Here is a 26,374-nt window from a genome sequence, read left to right as displayed (position 1 = left end):
AGCTGTCTGCTGCCTCTGCAGTGTGGGTTCAATCCCTGCCAGCCGGTGAGAATCCTACATGGTGAAGCAGACCTCTCCTGTCTCACCCGCTGCTCCCCTCAGCAGTGTGTTTCAGTCAGTCTGCCTGTTCTGTTCCCCCTCTGTCTCTGGTGAATGCTCTCACCCTCCCACACATCTAACCTGTACACCAGTTCTTGTATTAAAAATAAATAATTTTTTTTTAAATTAAAAAAAATAAATTTAGCAAAACCTTAGTTTTATAAGGAATTTAGCCACCATCTAAATAATAAAGAAAAGAAAAAAATTTAAGATAGCAACCAATTGTAGCTTTTACTTTTTCTTAGAACTGGAATTCCAAATTGCAGGGTTGTTAATGGAACAATTACACACACCAAGGTTTTCCAGGTTGGCAAATAATCGAACAAGCATCAGACAGGATGGTAAGAGCAAGAAAAATCAGAGATTTAATTGACTCAGTACGACTGAGTAGTTTGTCCACTTGACTTTAGATGTCATCTGGAGCTTGGCTAGGACCAAGAGAAAGAAAGTTAAGACATTCTCTCTGAGGAAAAACAAAAGTTCCTTCTAAAGAGATAAGCCAATTTGTATTCGTGGAAAAGAACTTGGTTAAGAAATGTCTAGGTATAGACATTGAAAAGCAAACCAGATTTATTACCTTTTTTTTAATCTGAATACCATGAGCTTGTTTACTAAACAACATTTAGACAAAGTGATAATACACATTATAACCTTAAGGTACATTTTGAATTATTAGATTTGAACTAGTTTTTCATTACCAAAAATCTTAGGTCACGATCTCAAAATTTGTTTTTGTTAAAGTTTATATAGGTGCCAGTTTATAATTAACCCTCCAGAGGTAAAACAAGATATCTTTGGATTTGCATTTAAAGTTCTGGCCATGTGTACCAATTCTTGTCCTCCATCAACACCACATCCTCTCTCCCACCCACCAACAGTCCTCTGACATGAGCCATTTGTTTGTTCTTAAATAAAATTCATCAGAGTGAAAGGAATCTGGCTGTTTGCTTATCGAATTCATTTTTGTTTTGATTCTTGGGTTTTAAAATTGCTGAAAACATGGGATTAATGCTGATATGTGTGTCTGTGTGTGTACCTGGTGGGCGGGATGAGCACAGGATAACGAACGCAGCAGGAACCAAAAATAAGTGAAACGTCATAGAAACAAAAGAGCCACCTCCTTGTGGGAGCCAGGTTTCTGGTCTGGTGGCGCCTCCTTTTCCCCGGTTTTGCTATTCTAGTCCTCCATCAAGCACAGGATAAGGAATACAGCAGAAACCAAAAAAAATAGTGAACTGTCATGTAAACAAAGAGAATAATTATGAGGGTGATCCCTACTGCCCCTTACCCAGATCTCAGCTAAGTGGTACAGGCCTAGTCCAGGAAAGAGGCTGGAGTGGGTTTGAAATATTTGATAGTAATTGCGTGCAAGTTGGCATGTGTAGAGAAGCAGATTGACAGTGTCTCCTGGTCCCTGCAATATTTGGGAGGAAGGTCAAAACCCTGTTGGTTTTGGCCTTTTGTAGAGTCACTACACATGTTGCAAATTTAGAATAGTTTCCAAAATGGAAAGTAAAAGAATGTGTAACTGTCAAACTGATGGAGGACAGGAATAGACAGACTGGACAGGAGGTGCCCCAAGACCAGAACCTGACTCACAAGGAGGTGGGGGTAGAGGGAAATAACATGACCCTTAACCCAGCTGTAGAGGTCATGACCCTCAGGCACCAGTGCCTTATCACAAGGCATAAGACCCAAGCAGGATCAGAGAGCTATAGAGAGTAGAGCACAGACCTGAGGGTAAGGATAGGGAGATTAGACCCTTCTGGAATCTCTCGTCCCTTTCTTGTTATCCACCATCAGCAACAAACAGGCCACTCCACGGAGGAGTGACCCCTCCCAAAGAGAAAAGGACTCTATCAGGGCAGTCTCTGCACAGGCTCGGGGCAGCACTCCCACTGCCCACCTGTGACTGTGCGGTGCCTCTTCTCACCAACTCTCTCCCTTTGCAGGGCAGCAGCCTCCTGCCTCCCCGTGACCTGTACCATGCCGGGACTTCTCTTCACTGACCTCCCACAGTGGAGGCCGCTCTCCTCAAGGCCGCCCGCCTGCAACCATACAGGTGTCTCAGGAAACCTGGCCCTTTCGGGACAGCTTTTCCTGCCTGCTTGTGTCAATGCAAGTGCTTTTTACTCTTCTGTCTCTTCCCCTAATAAACCTGCCCTTACAGAATTAACATCTCTGCCTCATGGAAAAACTTGCCTAGGAAATTCACTGCATGTCGCTGAAACGGGAGCTCTGGTGAAATCTTTCCCAGAGTGAATCTGAGAATCCCACGCTCCACCAAAACTCCAGAGGTGCTAGTCTCTTCCTCTGAGTCTCTTACAGCAGTGTGAACCATTAACTCAACAAAAATATGTTTTTAAAAAAGCAACAAAAACAAAAGTGAAACTATGTTGGCCTTCCCGCGTAGAGTATAATTCAGCTCCTCTACCGCAGAGGGAGCCACAGCCTGGGCTGCAGTGGGTGAAGCAGCAGCCGCCGGACTCAGGAGAGACCTACAGGCAGGTCTCTCTGGAACAAACTGAAGCAGGAGCTCTGCCTGCAGGAGACAGGCGAGTGAAGAAGGAGGGAGATGGGGTAGACAGAGAGCTACAAAGACTGTGACTAAAATGGAAAAAAATTGATGAAAACAGCCATAGGGAGCAACAGAGACAAAGGCAGAACAGGAAATGCTAACAAGCATGAATCAGCTTTGTCATTGCTCCACAAAACAGCTCCTAATCTGGGAGTGAGAGGGAAAGATGTGCAGCATCAAAGCAGGAAATTAAAAAATTGGTCACTTGTGTTGTCAAATAAAAGTAAATAGAGATTTAGGTAAATGGAGACTTTCTTTGAAAGGATTTTTGCAGTATGGGGAAAGAAATCATTGCAAAGGGAAAGCAATGCAACCATACAGCTTCAAGCCTCTCAAAGGCCACACAGAGAGGAATTTTCTTCTATGGGGAAGGGCCAACAAGGTTAGAAAGAGCAGGGGATGGTAAGGGTGTGATAATTTCCCTGAGGTCTGCAAATTCTTCAGAGGAAATTCTGAAGTGTTATCTGCTTGTAAAGAGGGGTCCGTCAATGCTTAGGGCTCTGGAAATAGATGAGAAGCTTAACTAATGTTTATTCCAGTCACAAGAATTTTGCTTCACTGATGAGGGTGGACCACCAGTTCAGCAAGTCTTCTATGAGGCAAAGAATGGCAATTTAAGGATCTGTGTGTGGGGGTGGAGGGGTCCCATTAGAAGTGAAAAAGAGAAGTGAGTCTCTTTTATGTCAAATGGGGAAGTCACAAGTGAGTGACCAAAATTTAATGTAGTAAGCAAAGAACCAATTTCTCGGAAAACAAAAAGGTGGGTCGACTTCTTAAACCATCACTGTCTTCCAGGAGTAAAGGGCTGAGGAGAACTTGAAGTTGTTATTGGCGTTCATGTAGATGACAGGTGTTATTACTGTATGCACAGAGAAGAAAGGTTCTAACTTGACCGGGAACAATGAAAATTTCTCAAATGAGAAACTTGATGGGGTCTCGAGTATGGCGTCCTCCTGAGAAAAGATGTAATATAAAGAGTTAAGAAAACTGAGGTTGGAGGAAGATGACACAATGTGATTTCTAAGGGAAGAAAGTGAAGTAGTAAATAATGGTAACAAAAATACAAACAATAAGTTTAAAGACCTGACTGTCTTTATTAAACCATTCGTAAATAGTGCCCATCTAGAGAGTCAAAGCGAGCTCCCGGCAGCTACTGAATGGGAAATGTTCTAAAGGCAACACAAAGAATCATAAATGAAAAAGGGATTTTTTCCTATTCAGATAACCTGTGGATCAGGCAAGGGGCAGTTTACCCCTTCTTTCTTTTGATACTGAATGCTGAAAATTGATATTCAATTTCCCTCAGCCAATGAAAGGAAACAGAGTTTGAGGAAAAGGAAAGTGGTTTAATTTGGGGACAAATGAGGAGGACTGCGGGCTCATGTCTGAAAGACAACTGTCCTGCTCTTTGGCAGAGGGCAGGGGTATTTACACAAAGGGGGAAAAGGGGAAGATGGTCAAGGGCCTGCAAAGGGGAGGGGAAGGGGTCAGCAAGGAGACAGGTGCGCCCAAGCTTGATATTTAAACTCTCTGTTCCTTGGAATGGAAGAAGACAATTGTAGCGGCAGGAATGGCAGGGCAATTTCTCAAGGATCCAGCAGACCGAGTAAAGGAGGAGTCAGAGTCCTGGAGCCCCCAGTGACTTTTTGCAGATTTTTATTGGAATTACCAGGTACATGGCAGGGCCACTGGGGGGCTGGGAGACTGGCAGGCCTCCTAGCCCCCAGCAGGTCTTTACTCCTTTTGGGCACTCTGGCGTCCTCTGCTTCTCTCTCAGCTTCTGTCGTTCTTTGCTTCTGCTGGTGTCCCCATGACACCACCCTTAAAAGCCCAGTCTCAGCCCAGGTGAATCCCATCTACCTATGCCCACACCCTATTCCAGGTGCCCGCCAACAGGCATGCATTCAGGACCACAAGGATCCATCACCTATTCTGATGGTGGGAGGGCAGAAAAGCCTGACATTTTTCCTTACCCTACAGTCCACCCCTTCAGGGTTTTCTGCCATATAGTCTTTATATGTACAATTTTCTTAGCAAACAAACAATGCAACCATGGCCCACAAAAGCAAATACATCACAATATAACAACAAAATACAACAGAACACAAATAAGTCCAGGCAGGGCCCCAAAATAGTGGCAAAAGACAATTATTGGTACCAGCAGATGAGCCACCAAATCTGCTGCCAAAGGCACTGCTCATACGAGGGAGGGGAACCACTACGGCATCTACTATAACACACCAGGAGCCGTCAGGCTTCCTGGCCTTCTCTGGCTGTAGTCTCAGCTACAAGCCACACAGAGCATCCACCCCCAGGATGCACTCACTCTGGGATTGGCGATTCTATTCTGTTGGGGGTAATCACCAACCCTCAGGGTTTCTGTCTGCAGTCGCTCCAACACTTGGCCTTCATAGCCACCAATGCAACTCGCAGACCCCTGCACTCAGGCCAACACACTGCACAAGCACATGGGTCGGGAATCCTTGGATCCAAACTGTACATTCGGCTTGGGCTCCACCCCAAGCCACGTTCTCCACCCATCCCCCAAAGATGGGTTCCTCAACTCCTTACCCTCACTCAAGAACGAGCAGGGCATCACCCACAGGTGATTTTACAAGACTCACTGGCCTTCCTCAGCTTACTGAGTGCTTAATAGCCACTCCGGGCTTTCCAAACTTAGCATCAGTACCAGCTTTTGCCTTCTCAGTTGGCTTTTCTCCTCTGCCTAGCTGCTGGGCATACACAGGCTGCTTTTGGCCATCAATGCCCACTGGCCACCCCCAGATTCCCATATCCTGGGGTGTACAAACAATAGCATCCACTCCCGGGGTCCCAAAAACTTAACTTGCCAAAGTTCCTCTGCCTTCTGGCAGGATTGTCAGTCCATCAGTCCAAGTTCGCTAGCCTCTCCCTACATCAGCACTGGTGAGCTCCAAATCGAGGTCCTCTCTTCCGATGATTCTGCTGCTTCAGGGGTCATTGGCTGGTCCTCTCGGGCATCTCCTCCATGCAAGGTCTCGTCCTGCAGCTCCCGGACCTTGTCCTTCTCCTGTGCCACCATGACGCCTCCGGCGTCGTCACAGAGAAACACAGTCTGTTACTCCTTAGTCCCTCCAGGTCTTCGGAGGGCTCCATACCTGTCTGCATGGATCATCCTACCGACTACACCAATTGTAGCAGCAGGAATGACACAGGGCAGGTTTTCTAGGATCCAGCAGACCGCGTAAAGGAGGAGTCAGAGTCCTGGAGCCCCCAGTGACTTTTTGCAGGTTTTTATTGGGATTACCAGGTACACGGCAGGCAGCGGCGCTGGGGGGCTGGGAGACTGGCAGGCCTCCCAGCCCCCAGCAAGTCTTTACACTTTCTGGGCTCTCTGGCATTCTCTGCTTCTCTCTTGGCTTCTGTTTGTTCTTGGCTTCTGCTGGCATCCCCGTGACACCACCCTTAAAAGCCCAGTCTCAGCCCAGGTGAATCCCATTTACCTATGCCCATTTACCTATCCCATTTACCTATCCCATTTACCTATCCCATTTACCTATGCCCACTATTCCAGGTGCCCACCATCAGGCATGCATTCAGGACCACAAGGATCCATCATCTATTCTGATGGCAGAAGGGCAGAAAAGCCTGACATTTTTCCTTACCCTACAACAATCATGTCAAACAAGTGGGAAATTGCAATAAATACTGGAAAGATGAACTTGTTAATGCTTCTCTGAGAGAAAGTCACAAAGAGAGCAAATGTGTCAAATAAGAGGGAAATTGCAAGAGATGGGGAAAGACAAACTTGTTAATTCTTGTCTGAGAAGCCAGTCATTTGTAATGATTCATTTTAGCAGTTGGAAAGAATTCCCTCATTGGCTATGACCAGTAATTTCTCAACTTATCACATGTGTATTTAAGACGACAGTCCTCAGGGAGGTTGTGACCTTGATCAGACTTGAAGTTTAACTGAGAGATGTGATCAAAATTAAACCATTAGAGTCATTCTATTCTACCACGGCATAGTCCTTGCAGCCTTGTCTAGACTCTATGTAGGATCCTTAAGCTGTAACATTTTTTTTTTTTTCCTTCTCTGATAGTCACAGCTCATGGATTCATGTCCATATTGTTAGGCTAGTCATTTTCTTCCCTTCTTTTCTTATGTTCCAGTCCTGGGGAGACCACTTGCATGCTGGTTCAAGAACAGTAGCCTGCACTAGAGCTCTTGACAGAATATAACACACCAAGGGGACTATTATGACTATAATAGGCAGGATAAATTCCAATCTTCGAATTGCACTTGAGCCATGGTGCCCAAGACCGGAGCCAATTAAAATCAATTAAGTCAAAAAAGATCCCACTGAAGGAATCACCCTTTAAGGTAAGTGGCTGGTTCAAAGTGTTCATCCAGGTGCACCAGGTGGTGCTGGCTACAGCACAGACTCCTTGCCCTGCTCAAAGATAATCAGGACTGTCCTGTTATTATGAACAACTTTTGCCCTTTAGGCAGATTACCTAAAAAAAAGTAAGGAAAACCTTTCACAATATGTTATCAAGAGCAGACCACAGTCCAAGAAAAACTTGACCTTTAACAGATGAAAGAACTTAAAGTTTAATTTTATGTAACTATACTATTGATATTAAAACTTACTTTTTAAATCCTTATAACAAATTCATTTAATATTACCCAGTTTGGCGATATATATATAATTCCTTTTCCATAAACCTTTTTCCATTTTTTTTTTCTCATGTACAGATTTTCCCCTTACTTTTCCTTACTTAAGGACAAAACCAACTTCTTTTCCTTTAACATAATGTGCTCCATATTCCTTCTCTTTCTGGAAACATGTGCCTTGCTTTTCTTGCTATAGACAGCTTTTCTTCATTATTTCTAATAGTTTTAATGTTAATTAGAAAGGGGATATAAGGCAGGGCAGAGGACCACTGCCAGCTTACTCACAAGGAGGCTCTAGCATGACTTTTATTTTACCACTAAAATTAGAATTAATAACAACCAGTATTACTTTTATGCCTTGTAAAGACATAGAGCCTCGGCCAAAAACAACCCCATTGTGCTCGGCGGGTCGGGGCCCATACACTCCCATTGCCAGCATGGTCTAAGATTGATGAGAAGTTAATATTGCAGCGGAGGTGGAATGCAAGTCCAAGCCTGAGGCTCTGCAGGCGAGATCTGAGATTGTTCACTGCTGTGGTCGTCTAGATCCCCAATTATTTGAGGGGCCCGGGTCAGGACCCTTAGCCAGTTTACCCACTGTGAAGAATTTTTTGAAAAAACAGTCGGAGTGGTGCCCGCAGTAAATGGTCCATTAGGTGGCAGCAACGCACCATTTTTATGATATTTAGACCGACGCTCTTTGTCAATGAAATTCTTTATTACAACGCGGGCAAAGAGTTTTTGGAAGCATTATTTGAGAAGGAATCACACTGTTATTTGTTGTGAGAAGCCTGTCAGACCTTTGAGGCAAAGCTGGAGGCGGCACAGAGATTATTTCGGGCAATTTTTACTATAATGCCCTTATGGGGAGCCGTGCTACTCATGTCGTCTGACAAAAGTCCGGGCATGGGGCAGATTTCTGAAAAATCAGGAATCTCATTAGCTGACTACAAGATTCTCCTCATTTGTTTATGGCTAGTTTCTACCATTGCTAAAATATGCATTTAAAAGTAAAACTGCAAATACTGATCAATCATTGAATAACCAATTCGATGACAAATGGCACTGCATGATACAAATACTACATTTTTCATAAAATTAGTAGTCCTCTGCCAAAAAGGCAGCAATTCAACATTTGGCTTTACATTAACCAGTGAAAAAACTTCTGGAAACAAAAGGTTGTAAACCTCTATCGGCCAAGTCTTTGATATAGAGATGTGGTCTTTTGAGGCAAGAGCTAATTGGGGAAAGAAATTCCTTTACTTTAAAGTTAAGGATAACAGTTGGGTGGCAGAGGTGAGCCATGCTCCAAGTATAAGAAAATTCCTGATAAACCAGGAGACAGCCATAGTTGCCTCCTGCTAAATTCTTCCTGTTTGTTTAGGGCTAATTCCCTTGGATGTGACAATTGGTATGGTAGCTGTTAGAGTGTGCATTCAAGAATAAGTCAACAGCAATTTTATGAATTGTTGAGCTAGTAATCACGGCAGCACAAATAACGCGCTCGGAAATGGTCAATGTTACAACTACTGATGTGTCACATATTGACCATTTTTGAGAATCAAAGGCTATAACCATCTCCACTCCTGCCCCGATGAAATATTTGTAGTTCTTTAGAACAACAACCAGCAACCTTATGGAAGAGGAAATTGCCCCTTGATCTTGTAGTTAAATATGGAAACTAGGCTGACTAGATAAAGTAGAGAAGTGATAGGTAGAAAACTCTTTGTTTAGATTAGGAGACTTCCTCCCTTAATTGAGAGTTGGGGGCTAGGGAAGAGTCAGTGCAGCTCGCCTGGCATTAACGCCCTCCAGGCCCTTGGTTCCTTAATATCAAATCAATATTAAAACAATATACTATGGATGATGATTTCTATACAAAAGCCTTCTGTTTTTTACTTTAATCAATTAGTTATATGTTAGTCTAAACTTTATAGGTTAGTTAGAAATAATCTCTTTGTCTCCCATCCCCCAGGTAACTTCCTGCCCTTTGTTTCCCTCAGCCCTTAGTTAATTGTTCACCTGGCAAACTTAGAAATGTTAGTTGCAGACACATAGGCTTTTTTGCTAGTAATACAATAACTGTTGGATTGTTTGAAGTAAATAACTATTTTGAAAACATTTGTTTAGCAACTGTGCCTTCTTTAAGACAAAGAATAATAAATGTTACTGGGTGGGGCAGGGAACCTGGAACCTCCCCCTTTCCTGGGGACCACTCTGTTACAGATAGATTGACAAAAGCAAGAAAGAAAAAAAAAAAAAAAAGACACCTAATACCATATACATTTTTCCAGTAACTTGTTTATATGGCTTTAGATGTTACCTTGAATTTTGTAAAGAAACCTAGTCATTTACTGGGAGAATATGTTGTTTTCTCCAAGGGGAAAAGACAAGTAGATCAGTCTTCCTGGAACAAGATCTTATCAAGAGAAGTTTAGATAAAAGCCTAGAAGTAAGTTTGTTTGTTAGCATAAGCCAGGTTAATGATTATTTTCTTTGTACAGCACAAGTAAACACATTCAAACAAAGCAAAGCACCAAATTTTTTAACACTCAAACCTTAAGGCATGTATGCTTTAAACCATTAAATTTTGAATTAGTATTTTTTTTTAACCACAATTTTCGATTGCAATTTTAAAATTTAGGATTTTTTATAGGCGCCATTTATAATTAATCCTCCAGAGGCAAAAGCAAGAACAAAGAGATATTTTAATTTTTATTTAAAATTTTTGGCCACATGCAATTTTAAGAAACAGTTATTTTTACCTATATTTGCAAAAACACTGAGAAACTACAATTTAGTAAACTCCAGTTTTTTAATAACAATTTTTTTAAAAGTTTGACACATCCATGTAGGCATGTTTTTAATATCCTTTTTATATCAAGCAGGTTTTAATAACAGAAGTTAGAATCCTTTTATAGAGCAAGTATTCAATTTTAACCCTTATTTAAAACCTAGGGTCCAACAAAGACCACAACAATTTCAAAATTAAGCAGTTTGTACTAACTTTCTTAAATAAGAAAAACATTTTGAGTTTGTATTTTTAAGTAATTATTATTTATCTTTACATTGTTTTAGTTCTGTCTCACTGAGAGCAAGCACATTTTTAAGACAAAAGACTTTTTTTTTTTTCTTTCCCAGAACCTTGTATGGGGAGGACAGAAGAGGAAGATTAAGATCTTCCTTTACAGTTTGCCTGTTTTCAGACTCTTATCAGAAGTTAGTCTTAATAAGAAACTAAACTTTTACATGTCCAATAAGTAATTTAGAAGTCTTTATTTTTTTTTACTTAACCAAAAATTACCTTTTATAGCTTGTTAGTGAAAGGTCCATGCAGGAGACTGGAATGCAAAAGTCTTCCAGGAATTCCACCTGGGAACAGGAATGCTGAAGCCTGCCTAGAGGATTCAGACAATGAAACTTCCATCTCCCTACTATTTTTTTGTTGTTGTTGTTCAGACAAAGAAACTCCTTCAGCCCTATAAACTTTTTCCCGCGGGCTTCGCTAACCCCCACCTTGGGTCTGTGAGGTCTGCCTGGGGTGCAATAAATTTTTCTCTCCCTTGAGAAATTCAGCCTGGCTCTCTTTTTTTTTTTTTTTTTTTTACCACGTGGAACCTTTCAGTTAGCAAGTGCAAAGTAACTCAGCAGTTTTTTTGTTTCTTTTTAAAGGTGGACAAAGGGAGAGTTTTAATTCCCCCACAGTTGGAAGGCAGCAGAGATATACCAATGATCTCAACACTGGAGAAAATGTCCAGGTGTTAGGGGGAAAAGGATGTCCCAAAGCAAATTCCATATAGGCTTTGTGGACTCCACCCCCACCCCAGGCCAAAGCCAAAGACACTGGGAACTCCAAATCCCATCACCACCAAAGGGAAGGTGGCTGGGACCTGAGGGTGGGGTTAAGCAGCCAGGTGGATACAAAAGGCAGACACGTGGGCTTTGGAGGTCTCTGCATTTTTGGCTCTCGGCCAGCTCTGAGAGTGACTTTGGGTTTCCAGGTCATCGGATCGGGTAGGGCACATTAAAGACTTTATTTCCCTATTTTCTCCCTGAGTTGTATATTTTCCTTATTTCTTTTTCTCTTGTAAATAAACCTTTTATTAACCCTTTTGCGTGTGTCTGTAGTAGAGTATTCATAAGTCCCTTTAAAGCGCGTGGGTGAGGACCCACAGCCAGGAACCCGTTTAATATCGGGGTTGCTCTATAACACAGGCAGCTGCTCGTTGAGATCATAGGCAGTCTCTCACCAGCCAGCCATAGTTGCTTTGCAGTGCCCAGCATTTTACTTTTAGCCTTGACTGTGACCAAAGACAGTGGAGTAGGCATTGCCTGACCCATGATTACGAACACACAAAAGCAACAGGGACGACAAACACCAGGAACAAAACCAGAGTTCCCTGGGTAAAGACAAACACCAAAGTTTTAAGAATAACAAACACAAGAAACGAACCAAAAACAAATTTTTCAAAAGGCCCAACACAAATGCTACCCCAGTGCTGCCCCACAGGGGATAGCCAATCAGGTGGTACAGGGACTTCTCCCCTGGTCCACACCAAGACGCCTACCAGCGCGTCCACTTAAGCGCCTGGCTACCAAAATTACAGGTTTGCAAACAATTCCACAGATACTGAGCACAAACAATACAAATACAGGTACTCAGTACTTCTACAGGTAAAGAGCACAAATGATACTGTAACAGGGTGGTCCCCAGGAAAGGGGGAGGTTCCCTGCCCCACCCAAGGGAGGGTGGAGCTGAGCAGGAAGAGGAGAAGCTGCAGAAGAGACTGAGGAAGGAAGCAGGATGGAGCCTAGAGACATGTGAAGAAGCTGCGCTTGTCTTTTGGTCGTGGACAGGGTGACACAGATGTGGGTGAGACCCGTGGGGAGGTGACAATGGCAGCTTTTATCTTGATGTTGATTTTGCTCTTTTCCTTCCGGGCTTGTTTGGTTGTTTCTGACTCTTTTCTGTGGGTCCCCACTGGAAGATGCTTTAGACTTGTGGCAGGCTTTGGGGCCTTGCTCTGGGCCAATCCCATATGGATGGAGTTTTACCCACGAGGGGACGGGTAACTTTGGGTGCTTCATTTAGAAACTAAACTCTTTGCCTTACCTGTATTGTTTCCTAGTTTTTATTAAAGTTCCTTCCCATTAAAGTGTCATATGTTTTGTGTTGATGCGGCGGATGGCAGAACCCATTTAAAATAGGCAGGTTTGCAGGGTTTGGGCTGCCCCTCTCCCTGTCCTATAACAATACAAATACAGGTACTCAATACTACAGGTCTGCAGACTAAAACCTCACCACTCACCTGCGCGCTTTAATGGTTCCCTTCAGCTGTTTGGTGGTTGGGGTTGTGCTAGCCGATCCCGGACGAGCCCCCAAAATGTTGTGCCCAAGGTCAGCAGACTCAGCGAGCATAGCCTCCAAGAACCCAAAGACAGCTGATGCAAACACAAAAGGGAGTTTATTTCAGACTCGAGTCCGGGTTCAAGGCACCTACCAACGCAGTGGCAGATACCGAGAGCCCCGAACAAAGGAAGCAGGGGTCTTTTAATAAGGTTAAATTATGCTGGCAGTTACTCATTGGCTACAAAGATGAGTTCTCCAACTTTGCCAGGCTATCATTCTAAGCTGACTGGCCAGGCCAAGATGCAGCTCCAACCTGCAGCTCCAATTACAGCAAGTTCGCCCTCATTGGTGACCAGAGAGTAAGGGTGGAGTGAGGGTCCAAACTATCTCTGAAATGCAGTCTTTACCCAGCAAAACCTTAAATTGTAAAATGGCAGTTACACAAAGCAATGGCTATAAATACTTATGCTTGGTTCCACAGGTATATTCTTCCTCACTCCTGTGTACCCTGGGTTTTATCTGCTTCTGATCTGATCATACCTCCACCCTGTCCATTGCAGAAAACATCTTGCAAATGACAGGGATGAGAATTTGGGTTCAATTTTCCCGGTAACAGAGAGCCCTGAACATTCATGCCCTTAAAGTCACATGATCCACATGTAAGGGACTGGGAGTCCTTCCTCCCCGCCCCCTCCCTGCCGGCCTCTGCTCTCCACCCAGCTCCTCTCCTAATCTTCCTTCCTCCCTTGTCCCTTCCTCCCTCCCTCCCCCCACCCCTTCCCCCTGATCTCACTTCCTCTTCCTTCCCGCCCTTTCTCCCTGCAACCTGCAGTACCTCCCCTTCCTTTCTTCTTTCTCAAGGCCCAGGAGATATTGTCAGGTTCAGTCTGTCAGACACTGGGCTGGTGTCAGGGAAATTGCTTCGTGTAGGGAAAGCTCAAGGCCCATGCAGGCACAGGCGAGCTGAGGAATGCGCTGCGGCTGGGGGTTTCATGGGTGCTGAGCTGGGGTGATGTGTCAGGTGGTGCACAGGTGAGGTCCAGGTGAGCTCTGCTTGGGCTGCTTAGAAGAAAGCAAAGGGCTCAGACTGAGAGGTGGGAAGCCAAGCTAACTGGCAGTGCTTGACAGTGGAGGAAAGGTCAGGTGTCAGGTGGAAAACCTCCCCTGGGCCAGAGCGAAACTTGCCTGTCTCTCTCAGCTTCCTTTGCAGGGCTGTTTCTTTTTGCTCATTGAGCAAGCATGGGCCAGCAAGTACTGGGTACTTGGGTTTTCTCAGAAAAGGAGTAAAAGAACCCCTTCTGTCCGCCTGTGGGACAGGAAGCAGGACAGATGGTCCAAGTGTGGTGTGAGCAGGAGCTTCCGGGAACCGCTGCTGCTGAGCAGCGCACCAGGGGAGTGCTCAGTCCAGACCCCAGTTTTCATTCTAAGGTTTGAACTCACCCCATCCATGTGGGTGGGATTCCTAGAGGAACTTAAAAAAGTCACCATTGAGGTTCACCTGGAAAAACAAGCTTGTGGCGTATTTTGCCATTCGAAATGGAAGCACAGCAGGGCAGGAGGTCCTGGTCAACGAGCGATAGCGTACTCAGTGAGGTCATGGAAAAAGATAAAGATCAACAAATCAAAATGATATATATGGGACGTAGGTAGGTTTGAGAGAGAATGTTCAGAAAAAACATTATGCGGAAGATGTCAGAGACAGAGATGAGTGACAGGCTCTGTTTCTCCCCAGGAACGCAATAGGCTTACACAGTGTCCACACTCAACGCCGGCCTCAGTTTCCCCAGGCCAGTAAAGGGAAACAAAGTTGGAGGACAAGGAAGGTGGTTGAATTTGTCAAAAAATGAGGGTGGCAGCAGACTCTTGTGTGAGAGACCATGGTCTTGCTCTTTGGCAGAGTGCAGGGGTATTCATACCAAAGAGGCGAAGGGGGGACGATGGGCAAGGGTCTGCAAAAGAGGGGGGATGTGGCTGGCATGGAGCAGGGTGGGCACCAAGTAGATTTTTCTTTAAAGATTGAGTGATTGAGTGATGCATACAAGAACTGGGGGACAGGCCAGCAGCGCGGGGGTGAGAGGATTCACCAGCGACACAGTGGGGAGCAGAACTGGCAACTGACTGAAGTACACTGCTGAGGGGAGCAGAGGGTGAGGCAGGAGAGGTCTGCTGCCCCATGTGGGTAGTTCCCTGGCCCATGATCAAACTGGTGCTGTAATAGCTGGGGATAGCTTCATAGGTTGCCTCTTAAACTCTTGCCACCCGGGAGGCCCACCAACTGGCTTATTTCAGCAACTGCAGTTCACCTCACTTTTCCTTGGACTGCAAGAAGACACACCTGTCAAACAGGGGGAAATTGCAAGAAATTCATGAAAGACACACTTGTCAATGCCTATGAGAGACCGGTCATCACCAGCCTGGCAGATCACCCTGACCCATTCCTTCGCAATGGCTCATTTCAGCTTGGAGAGTACATTTTTAGGGGACTCTGTTGTCCTCTTCTGAAATCTGCTGGGAGATTCTTGCCAAACACGAGAGAGAGGGAAAAGGGCCAGGAGAGCCAGATAGCCCGGGCCTGGTAGGAGAGCCAAGTTTTCCTTTGCTTCGGCACCAGATGGGCGGGTGCTCCCCACACACAAGACAACTTCTGGGACACTAGCCACGTGCCCACCTTCTGACACTGTCAGATCTCTCAGGATTAGGGCTCAGTCACACACACCCCATGACACCTCTCAGGAGCCCATCATAAGTGTAGGTCCCAGGTTACCCCCAACTTCTGTCCAGTTTGGCACTCGTCTGAGTCCAGTGACTCAGGGTTGCTTAGCTTGTTGTCTGCACCCCCACACCTCAGGGGACACTAATTGGGTGAACCCAGTCATTAGAGGATGAGATGAAGGATACAGATGAAGAGCCAGATGAAGAGCTACTGAGGTGCCCTCTAGGATAGGGGTCATGAGTGCAACAGCTTCTGTCTGCAGGGAGCTGGGGGCGCCTCACCAACCTGTAAGTTCTCCAGATCCCACGAATTTGATATTTCATGAAGGTTTCCTCACACAGGCAGTTTCTAGTATGGGCTAAACCCCTGGCCCATCTCCACTCCCTGGAGAACGGGGACATTCGGGTGGGACTGACACTACCAGGCCTGGAATCACGGCTTTGTCTTTCTGGTCAGCGGCCCCTGATCAGGAGGCACCCAGGAGCTGACCCAGAGTCACCGCATTAGAACAAGAGGATTTCCTAGTGATCCTACAACTTAGGAACTTACAAGGGTGTGAGGGGCCTGAAAGGTTTGGCCCGGTAAAGAAAAGGAGAGCCAGGCTAAATTTCTCAAAAGAAGGGAAAATTTATTGCGCCCCGGGTGGGCCTCATGGACCCAAGTTGGGGGTCCGTGAAGCCGCGCCCATTGTGGGGAGAGATGTCCCATTTCCAGGGAGAGGAGAGTTCGGGCAGGAAAACTGGGTTGGCTGGGGGGAAACAGGTTTAGGCGGAACAAAGTTGTTCTGGGTGGAACCGAGTTGTTTTTCTCCTGTTTATGGCTTCAGTTTCGGTTTGATGGTATCAGTGGTCCTGGTGTCAGGGCCATGTTGTCTTTTTCGGTGTGGGCTTCCTCATTCCTGGCCCCTGCATTGACCTTTCATTCTAGCCTTTTGTTGATAGGAAAAGTGTGAAGGTTCTTTTTTTGCCTACTTCTTTCTGGAGGGGAGCGAAGACCAGGGTGGGGGCTCAGGCCTGGGTATGGGCGGTCTTCTGCAAGGATGCCAGGATATGGGTGGAGAAGGAGTTGGTTAAGGTGGGATAGAGACATTTTCCAAATGCGAGCCGGTATGAATTTTAGGAGGCAAGGTGCAAAAACACGAAAAAAATAAGGTTATCATTAATATTGGCCCTAAAAGTGTGAGGAGCCATGACACCATAGGATTTTGAATCTGTTATAGGACAGGGAGAGGGTCAGCCCAAACCCTGCAAACCTGCCTATTCTACATGGGTTCTGCCATCCGCCGCATCAACACAAAACACATGAGACTAATGGGAAGGATCTTTAATAAAACTAGGAAACAATACAGGTAAGGCAAAGAGTCTAGTTTCTAAATGAAGCACCCAAAGTTACCCGTCCCCTCGTGGGTAAAAGTCCATCCAAATGGGATTGGCCCAGAGCAAGGCCCCAAAGCCTGCTACAAGTCTAAAGCATCTTCCAGTGGGGACCCACAGAAAAGGGTCACAAACAACCAGACAAGCCCGGAAGGAAAAGAGCAAAATCAACATCAAGATAAAAGCTGCCATTGTCACCTCCCCACGGGTCTCACCCACATCTGTGTCACCCAGTCCACGACCAAAAGACAAGCGCAGTTTCTTCACGTGTCTCTAGGCTCCATGTGCCTCCTCCAGGTCTCCTGGCTCCATCCTGCTTCCTTCCTTCCTCAGTCTCTTCTGCAGCTTCTCTTCTTCCTGCTCAGCTCCACCCTCCCTTGGGTGGGGCAGGGAACCTCCCCCTTTCCTGGAGACCACCCTGTTACAAAACCATGTCAGCACAGAGTTGGAGGCCCCGGTTAGAGGCCTTTGAGTGGTAATACCTTGTCTAAGGCTGTGCCGATCTGGAATTGCAGGCATAGACAGAAGAACGGGAAGTGGCTTTAAGAGATGGGATTAGAAACAGACGAGGGAGTACCAGAGGGCCTCCGCTTTGGAGACTCAGTGGAACCTGGACCAGGGGCACAGTGATGCGTACCCAAGTTGGGCCCAAGCGCTCACATACACACTCCTTGTCCACAGGACCCTGTTGCTCATCTGTCAATTACAGGAATGGCTTTTCCGGGTCTGGGAGAGCTAAGGCTCATCTTGTTACAGGGCAGCCCCGATACAAAACGGGGTGCCTGACTGTGGATTTTCACCCGCGCGCTTAAATGGACTTATTAATATTTTACTGCAGGCACACGCAAAAGGTTAATAAAGGTTTATTTACAAGGGAAGGGGAAATGAGGAAATGTACAGCTCTGGGAGAAAAATGGGAGACAGAGTCTTAAATGCGTCCTACCCGATCCGCCGATCAGGAATCCCAAATGGCACTCTGAGAGCTGGCCTCGAGCCAGGAGCCGTGAAGCCAAGAGGTGAGCCGGAGAGCAAGAGACCCCCAAGGCCCAATTGTCTGGTTTTTATACCAAATCTGGCTGCTTAACTCCACCCTCAGGTCTCAGCCACCTTCCCTTTGGTGGTGACGGGATTTGTTTTTCCCAATGTCTTGATGGCTTCTGTCTGGAGTGGGGGTGGAGTTCACAAAGCCTGCATGGATTTAGCTCAGGACATCCTTTCCCCCTAACAATCTCAGAGATCTTGGCCTGGATAAGGGGAGAAAACAGGGTTTAAAAACAAGGAAAAGCATGATTATTTTCACCAGGCCTACTAAGGGCAGGATTCATGGTAGTAAGGGAGAGCTGACCCAAGTCTGGTAATGGAGACACCTGAGTACACATGATTTCTCACCAAAAACCTCTCTCAGACCCTCAACACTTTCTTTTGCCTTCTTTCTTTCTAATACCATTTTATTTTATCCATCCTGCTTTAAATTATTTTAAGGACCTTCAGAATATCCATCTTTAATACATTTTTTTAAACACACATACCTCACCTTACTTGCATTTACTACACTTAGCAAAACCTTAGTGATATAAGGAAATTTAACACCATCTAAACAATGATGAAAACACACAAATTTAAGATAGATAGCCACTGTAGCTTTTTGTTTCTGTACGCAGTGACTTAATTCGCAGAGAATGGTGTCCAAAGCCTTCATCGTTTGGGTGATATTAAGGTTTTCAATTTAGCTAAGGTCACCCTGTAGAGTTTTCGTTAGGGAAGGAGGTAGGGTGGTGGCCGTGTGTAGAGGATTTTTAAAAGGGGAAACTCCAGCTGGGCTGACACTGTGTAAGAACCCCGAGGTGACACTGGATCCTAGGTGTGCTGGCTGCGGGACTGAGATGGATCATAGCCTAGGGCTTACTGAAGGAGGAAGGTGTGAAGGTTTTCCAGCTGAGCAAGTCCGTGGTGGAGTAGGGCTGGTCTGTGAAAAATCTCTGCCCACCTCGGAGAGTCCTGTTTGGATTTTAATATACTGGTCCCCAAGTCTTTCTTTTTTTTTTACACTGAATTTTTTTATTATAAATTTTATCTTTATATTCCCCATACAATTGCGACCCCGTTATTTTGATCCCAATCCCTCCCCTCCCTGCCCCCCACCCCCGATAGTGTGTCTCTGATTCATAATTGTTTGTTAATTTTGATTTTTACTTTCTTATATTTATTCTTTTTCCTGGTCCCTTATTCAAGTTTTCTAGATCCTGCTATGAGTGAGACCATCCGGTATTTTTCTTTTTCTTTCTGGCTTATTTCGCTGAGCATGATCCCTTCCAGCTCCATCCATGTTGCTGCAAATTGTATGTGTTTATCTTTTTTGAATGCTGAGTAATATTCCATGGTGTATATGTACCTCATCTTCTTGATCCAGTCATCTATTTTGGGGCATTTGGGCTGTTTCCAAAGCTTAGCTTTTGTAAACAGTGCTGCTATAAACATAGGGGTGCAGGTGCTCCTTGAAATGGATGTCCGTGTCCTTTGGGTAAATACCTAGTAGTAGAATTGCTGGATCATATGGAAGCTCTATGTTTAGCAGGTCAAGAAATCTCCACACAGCTCTCCATAATGGTTGGAGTGTTTGCACTCCCACCAATAGTGCATGAGAGTTACTTTTTCTCCACAACCTCGCCAACATTTGTTGTTGCTAGTTTTTTTAGTATGTGCCATTCTCACTGGTGTGAGATGGTATCTCATGGTAGTTTTGATTTGCATTTCCCTGATTACAAGTGATGTTGAACATTTTTTCATATGCCTGTTGGCCATTTGCATTTCCTCTTCAGAGAAGTTTCTTTTTAGCTCTTCTGCCCATTTTTTTTTTTTTAATAGAGGCATGTTTTATTTATTTATTTATTTGTTTGGTTTTTTGTTTATACATGCACTGGGTACAGTCAGAAGTGCGGAAGGGTGAAAGAATTCACCGGAGCCAGAGTGGGGAGCAGAGCAGGCAGAAGGACCAAATTACACTGCTGAGGGGAGCAGCAGACGGCAGGAGAGGTCTGCGTGCCACGTGGGACCCTCCTCCGGTGGCCGGGGAGCAGTCAGAGATCCAACCAGCGCTGCAGAGGCTGTGGGCAGCATCGAAACCCAGCGCTCAACTGCTGCGCCACCAGGGAGGCCCATCTTCTGCCCATTTTTTGACTGGATTATTTTCTTTGTTTTTGTTGAGTCTCATCAACTCTTTGTAGATTTTTGTGATCAGTCCTTTATCATTATTGTTGTGTGCAAAAATGTTCTCCCAGTTGGTGGGGTTTCTCTTTGTTTTTGTTATTGTCTCTTTTGCTGTGCAGAAGCTCTTTAATTTGATGTAGTCCCAGCTGTTTATCTTTGCCTTCACTATCACTGCTTTGGGTGATGTGTCTGTAAATATGTTTTTGATGTGCATATCATATAGTGTTTCGCCTATATTTCCTTCTATGTATTTTATGGTTTCAGGTCTTATGTCTAGTTCTTTAATCCATGTTGAGTTGATTTTTGTGTATGGTGTGAGGTAGTGGTCAAACTTCATTCTTTTGCATGTAGTGACCCAGTTTTCCCAGCACCATTTATTGAACAAACTTTCTTTGCTCCAATGCATAGTCTTTGCTCCTTTGTCAAAGATTATTTTACCATTAATCTGTGGGTTTATATTTGGATTTTCTATTCGATTCCATTGGTCTGTGTGTCTGTTCTTGTTCCAATACCATGCAGTTTTGATGATTATGGCTTTGTAGTAGAGTTTGAAGTCTAGGAGTGTGATGCCTCCATTCCCTTCTTTTTTTTTTCAGGAGAGCTTTGTCTATTCTGGGTTTTTAGTGATTCCATATGAATTTCATCAATAATCATTCTATTTCTTTAAGAATGACATTGAAATTTTGATTGGAATAGCATTGAATCTGTCTATTGCTTTTGGTAGGATGGCCATTTTAATAATGTTTATTCTTCCAATCCATGAGCAGGGGATATCCTTCCATTTCTTTGTGTCGTCTTCTATTTCTTTTAACAGTGTTTTATAGTTTTCTTTGTATTGGTCCTTTACATATTTGTTAGATTTATTCCCAAGTATTTGATTTTTTTTGTTTTGATGATAAAAGGGATTTTTTTTTTTGATTTCTCCTTCTTCAGATTTATTGTTTGTGTATAGGAAGGCTACTGACTTTTGCATGTTGATTTTGTATCCTGCCACTTTACTGAACTGATTGATGAGTTGAATTAGTTTTTCTGTGGAGGTTTTGCGGTTCTCTATGTATATTATCATCTGCAAATAGTGATAGTTTGATTTCTTCTTTTCCTATTTGGATTCCTTTCTCTTGTCTTATTCCTCTGACAAGGACTTCCAATATTATATTGAAAAGCAGTGGTGAGAGTGGACATCCTTGTCTTGTTCCAGATCTTAATGGAAATGCTTTCAGCTTTTCACCATTGAGAATGATACTGGCTGTTGGCTTGTCATATATGGCCTTTATGATGTTGAGGTATGTTCCTTGTATCCCAAGAATTTCAAGGGCTTTTGTCATGAATGGGTGTTGCACTTTGTCAAAAGCTTTCTCGGCATCTATTGATATTATCATATGGTTTTTATATTTCTTTTTGTTGATGTGTTGGATAACGTTGATTGATTTTCAGATGTTGAACCATCCTTGTGTCCCTGGAATGAATCCTACTTGGTCGTGGTGAATTATCTTATGGATACATTGTTGGATTCTGATAGCTAAAATTTTATTGAGGATTTTTGCATCAGTGTTCATTAGGGAGATTGGCCTGTAGTTTTCCTTTTTTGTGTTGTCCTTGTTCGGTTTTGGTATTAGTGTAATGTTGGCTTCATAGAACGTGTTTGGTATTGTCCCTTCCTTCTCAATTTTTTGGAAGAGTTTGTGAAGGATAGGCCTTAATTTGTCTCTGAATGTTTGGTAGAATTCATTTGTTAATCCATCAGGTCCTGGGCTTTTGTTTTTGGGGAGGTTTTTGATTACCATTTCAATTTCGCTGCTTGTAATTGGTCTGTTGGGTGTTCTATTTCTTCTTTCTCTAGCTTTGGGTGATTGTAGAGTTGTAGGAATTTGTCCATCTCCTCTAGATTGTTTAACTTGTTTCCATATAACTGTTCATAGTAGTTACTGATTGTTCTTTTAATTTCTGCTGTGTCCATTGTGATTTCTCCTCTTTCATTCATGATCCCGTTTATTTGTGCTTTCTCCCTTTTTTCCTTTGTGAGCCTGGCTAGGGGTTTGTCTATTTTATTGATTTTTTTCGAAGAACCAGCTCTTGGTTTCATTGATCTTTTGGATTGTTTTTTTAGTTTCGATTTCATTTATTTCTGCTTTGGTTTTTATTATTTCTTTTTTTCTACTGGTTTTGGGGGTTTTTTGTTGTTCTTTTTCTAGATCTTTGATCTTTGAGATTAGGTTGTTTCTTTGAGTTCTTTCTTTTTTCTTGATGTGAGCCTCACTTGCTATGTATTTTCCTCTTACTACTGCTTTTGCTGCTTCCCATACATTTAGGAAATTGGTGTCCTCCTTGTCATTCAGTTCAAAGAATTTTTTTATTTCTTCTTTGATCTCCTCGTTAGTCCAGTGGTCTTCCAGTAGTGTAGTTTTCAATCTTCATGAGGTAGCAGAGATCCTTGCCTTCTTTTTATGGCTTATTTCTAGCTTGACGCCTTCATGCTCAGAAAAGATGGATGGTATGATTTCAATCTTGGTGTATCTGTTGATGTTTGTCTTGTATCCCAGTATGTGATCGATACTGGAGAATGATCCGTGTGCGCTTGAGAAAAATGTGTACTCAGATTTTTTGGGGTTTAGTGTTCTATAGATGTCTGTTAAGCCCAAGCGCTCTAGATCCTTATTTAGAGCTTTAGTGTCTTTACTTATTTTTTGTCTCATTGACTATCCATTGTTGATAGTGGTGTGTTGAAGTCTCCCACTATGTATGTGTTTTCTCTGATGTCTGTTTTCAGAGATGACAATAGTTGTCTGATGTATTTTGGTGCTCCTTCCTTTGGTGAATATATGTTAATGAGTGTTATTTCCTCTTGAAGTATTGTCCCCTTGATCATAATGTAGTGACTGTTGGGGTCTCTTTTTATCTTTTTGAGTTTGAAATATGTTTTATCTGATATAAGTATAGCTGTTCCTGCTTTCTTTTTTGGTCCATTTGCTTGTAGTATTGTTTTCCATCCTTTAACTTTGAGTCTATTTTTATCTTTTGTAGCTAAATGTGTTTCCTGGAGACAGAAAAAGGTTGGATTTTGTTTCTTAATCCAGCCTGTGACTCTGTGTCTTTTTATTGAAGAATTTAGTCCATTCACATTTAGAGTTAATATAGATATGTAAGCATCTGTATTTGCCATTGTTTGTCTTTCCTTTGATTTTATTTATTAATTCTTTTAATAACTTTTTTTTGGGCCTTCTTTTGTTGTTATTCGTCCCTCTGAGGTTCTGGCTCTCATACTCCTTGTAGTATTTTTTGGAGTGGGGGTTTAGTCGTAATGAAATTCCAGAGTTTCTGTATGTCTGGGAAGGTCCTTATTCTTTCTTCATAGAGAAAGGAGAGCTTTGCAGGATAGAGTATTCGTGGTTGGCATCTGTTTTCTTGGAGTCTGTTGACTATGTCCCTCCACTCTCTCCTTGCCCGTAGTGTTTCTTCAGAGAAGTCTGATATCAGTCTGATTGGTTTTCCTTTGAATGTTATCTGTTTCCTCCCTCTTGTCAGCTTCATTATTTTTTCCTTGTCCTGGATTCTTGGGAGATTTACTATTATGTGTCTTGCTGTATTTTTCCTTTCGTCGTGGAAGTTTGGTGTTCTTCTTGCTTCTTGTATATCAATTTTCAGCTCTTTTTTCATGTTTGGGAAGTTTTCTTCAATTATCTCCTTGAATATTTTCTCTGATCCTACATCTCTCTCCTCTCCTTCTGGGATTCCTATAACTCTTATATTTCCTTTCCTCATGGAGTCAGATAGTTCCCGAAGCCTTTCTTTGGTCTTTTTCCTTCGTACTTCTCTTTCCTTTACGGTTTTGGTTCTTTTTAGTTCTGTGTCTTCAAGAGTACTTATTCGTTCTTTCATTTCATCTATTCTGCTTTCATTGCTTTGCCCAGAGTTCTTTAGCGCCTCCATTATTTCTTTGATCTCCTGCATTTCTTTTACTTCCCTCTTTAGGGACTCAATTTCATTCTTCTGATCGTTGATTATTTTTCCCTTCTCATTGTTTTCCTTTATGACTTCTGTCAGTTTTAATCATGGCAATTTTAAATTTTCTTTCTGGAAGGCTTATAAGTTCTTCCAAGTTACTGTTGTTGCAATCCAGGGGGTGGTTTTCTCTTTGTGGTGTGCTTTTTTCCTGAGGAGTTGCTGGGTTGCATGTGGTTTTTCTACTCCTTACTCTCTGTTTTCTAATTTGCCATATGCATTGGGACACTGTGTTACTGGTACTGGTCGGCATCTTGGGCGAACTTCCCAGCTCACCTCTGGCTCCTCGAGGAGCCTTCTGCCAGTTTCAAACAGTCTTTACTGAAGAAATGTCCCTGTTCTAAAATGGCGATGCGGGACGCACTCCTGCGAGCCCGGTCTGACCCGGCAGTGGGTTCTCACTCCTCCTCTGGGCTCAGACAGCAGGCCAGAGGGGGCCTGGCATGGGCAAACTTCCCAGCTCACCTCTAGCTCCTCTGGGAGCCTTCTGCTGGTTTCAAGAAGTCTTTACTGAAGAAATGTCCCTCTTCTAAAATGTTGATACAGGACGCACTCCCTGCGCTCCCAGTCTCCCCAAGTACTTCTTAAGGGGAGTTGTAGAGCCTCTCTATCTGCTCCTTGCAACCTACACATTTTACCACCTGGGGCGTAAGAAGCAGTGGCTCTGGAGAGTCAGGACTAGCAGGAGACAGCTGAGACTTAGATGCAGATGCAGGAAGATGGGGCTCACTCAAGTGGGATTCCTGGGAGGCTGGTAGAGGAGGATACAAGGGGGGCCTCCAGGGTGCCCAGGCATATGGTTGTGGTTGTTTTTTTTATCATCAGTGGATAAGAAGACTCATTTTGATATGAGGTTGCATTGAGGTTGTAAAACAGAAGGAAGTTGTACTGAAACTTTTAACCAAGGTGGCTGAGAAAGGACTATAGTAAGCCAGGAGGCTATACATAGAAATTTGGTCTAGGTGACCTGGGTTGCCCATGACCACTCTGTAGGGGCTGGTGAGTGGCCACAACCAGGGCAGAGTTATGCCAGACCACGGGGTGGACAGTGGAAGGAGACAGCGGGTAGTCCTGAGAAGGGTTAGGAGATGTTTGGAGCAGTGGGAAGGTTAGAGCAACGCTAGGGTCTTGGAACCATGAGAGAGTAGCCCTGAGTTTGGCTAGGAGGACACGACCCAAGATTGGTGTGGGGCAAGAAGGCATGACTAGGAAAGAGTGGACCAGTGGTCCTGAGCTGAGGAGGATGGCTGTCAATACCCGTAACTGAGGCCTGAGAAGGATAAACTTGACAGGAATAAGAGGGGAGGAAAGAGAAGGTAGCCCCCGTATCAACCAGAAAGGAGATGGACTTACCTGCTACCTTGACTGTTACCCTGGGCTCCTCGAAGGTTATCGGGGTCCATGAGACCAGGCCTCTTTAGTCCTCAACTAGAAAACCCAAGCTCACCAGTGGCAGGGTTGCAGGGACTGGAAGGACTGGCCCACCACGGCCAGGCCCACCATGGCCAAGCGTGGAGGGACAGTCACTTTTCCAGTGACCCCAGACCGTCCTGGCAGAGGACGGGGGTTGGGGCAATGTTTAGACCAGTGGCCCTCCAGGCCACACTTGAAGCAGGTTCCCAGGGGCAGTCGGTTGGTGCCTATGGGGCCCATTGTTGTCCTCTGTCGGGCTGCAGGCACTGTGGTCCCTGGAGGAGCAGGCCTGGTGGTCTCAAGGCAGCTACTAGGGCCTGAGCTTAAAGCTCAGCCTTCTGGCGACTACAGAGTTCCCTCTCTGCCCTGTCCTGTTCCTCCAAGTTGTTAAATACTATAAAGGTCATGTTCAGCAGATCCCGGATCGGGGTTTGAGGACCATCCTCAGCCTTCTTAAGCTGTTTGTTAATGTCTGGGGCTGACTGAGATAAAAAGTGGCTACTATGGCGCTTCCAGGCGAGTCAGGGTCAAGCGTGGTATAGCGATGGAAGGCAGCAGGGTTTTTTGAGGCAGACTGGGTAATCTCCCTGAGCTTATTAAAGTTTACAGGTTTATGCACTTCTGCTTGGAGAAAAGCTAGGGGACAGGTAATAAAATGGTCTCTTTGAGCCCAGCCCTGGCAACCCTACTTGTGTCAGTCTGGTAGTCTCACCCCGGGGAACTGCTTCAGAGCCTGGGGGCATGTTGTGTCAGGCAAATGGGCCTGATCCACATGGTCTTGGGCAGACCTAAAAACATGTTCCCTTTTATTAGAGGTCAGGGTGGAAGAGAAGATAACATGTAAATCATGACTTGTAAGGCCATAGGCTTGGGTAAGATAACGAAATTTTTGGGTGTAGGTAGTGAAAGAGTCGCGACTCTTTTCAATTTGGGAGAGATCAGACAGAGGACGGAGCATGGACTCTACCTACTCTTTCAGTCTCCA

The 26,374-nt window shown here is 44.3% G+C and overlaps 1 pseudogene; it reads left to right on the top strand.

Moving 5' to 3' along the window:
• The first annotated feature begins 4,130 nt into the window (after positions 1 to 4,130).
• The window catches only part of LOC119254969 (interferon-induced very large GTPase 1-like), a 46,505-nt pseudogene continuing 24,261 nt past the window's right edge, over positions 4,131 to 26,374 (top strand).

This window comes from Talpa occidentalis, unplaced genomic scaffold (assembly GCF_014898055.3).
Source record: "Talpa occidentalis isolate TD23 unplaced genomic scaffold, MPIMG_talOcc4v2.1 talOcc4.3, whole genome shotgun sequence".
In the NCBI taxonomy this organism is placed as follows: Eukaryota; Metazoa; Chordata; class Mammalia; order Eulipotyphla; family Talpidae; genus Talpa; species Talpa occidentalis.
The sequence above is the reverse complement of the archived record's forward strand: the minus strand, read 5'-3'. Positions and strand labels throughout refer to the sequence as shown.